Consider the following 1,342-nt stretch of genomic DNA (forward strand, 5'->3'; position numbering starts at 1 on the left):
ATAACTTCTCTTTAACTTTACACACAGAGGAAAATGTGCCTATGTATATTTCTTACTAGCACTCCATGGCATGCCATCTCAAAGACCAGTAAAAAATTAACAATTCTCCGAAGTAAGGTGGGTGAGTTCAGATGACAACCAGCCCTGGGAGTGATTCTCAGCATTTAGGATGAAGCCGACCCCTGAGCTGTTTCAACTGCTGGGCTAGATAAATCAGATGACCTTCTCTGCTTGCCTACTGATGGCCCAATATAGTAGTAGTTATGATGTTTCCTTCACATTGATATAACTGCCATTCACATCCCACTGTTGGCTGACTCTCAAATCCACCCCCTCACCCCCCACCCCTCTCATGAAACACAAAAGTGATGCCTATGCACAAATTTTATTTGAGGTTACAAAGTTGAGTACTTTAAAGCATTATTGTGCCTGGGATTAGAGAATTTAAAAACTGACATTATTCTTTGGGGATGCCACAATCAGCCTTTTTGACAGCACAAGAAATAATTTTGTGGAATATCATGAATATTCCCACTTAGGAAATGTAATATTTTCCTTCAGAAGGGCTTGGTGCTATGTTATTATTGTCTTAGCCATTTTTCCTACTGGTCTTCCAATATAACCATGGTAATCAATATTAATGATCAGCATGACAAAAGTAATGCAGTTGATGATCATTGAATCATGGATATTATCACGTTATCATCTGTGCTAGAAAGGGCTTGGTCTACCAATAAGTGTAAGCACCTCAACACCGCAATGAGAGATACATGGGGCAGTTTGCTCACTTGGGCCACATGAAGTGATTGCATGCTTTAGGTCTCCCACTTTACTGTGCATTTCAGATGAAAGGTCACTGAAAACATTAACTTTCCCTTTCAGATGCTGCCTGACCCTGCGTGCACTTCCAACATTTTTAATTTATATGTTTTAAATATTGCTTTAATATATTTGATTCCTAGATGTCATCAATTTGTAAATAATTTACAAAGAAGTAACATTCTGATATTCTTTTTGTCAATCTGCTGTCTGTTGGTCATGTAGCAGTGTCAGTGTCACTGACTATGGAAATTGTAACCTTTGGATAGAAGGCTGTGGTAACAGGAAAGCGAGGAGAAGCAGAAGTGTAAATGTAAGAAATTCTATGAGTGTACAGGTAAGATATTTTCTTTGAACCCTCTTGTGAGTACCTTTACCCCAGCAAACCAAATTTGTCTCCCATTCAGTCTTCAGGCGCATCCCAAAACTGGAGTGCAATAACTGATTCTGCTAACTCACATTCCTTTATCTTTAACGCTGTTTTTCCTTTATGCAAACACATTATAATGATGCCATTTCCCCT

The sequence above is a fragment of the Heptranchias perlo genome, chromosome 1 (genome assembly GCF_035084215.1).
Source record: "Heptranchias perlo isolate sHepPer1 chromosome 1, sHepPer1.hap1, whole genome shotgun sequence".
NCBI lineage: Eukaryota > Metazoa > Chordata > Chondrichthyes > Hexanchiformes > Hexanchidae > Heptranchias > Heptranchias perlo.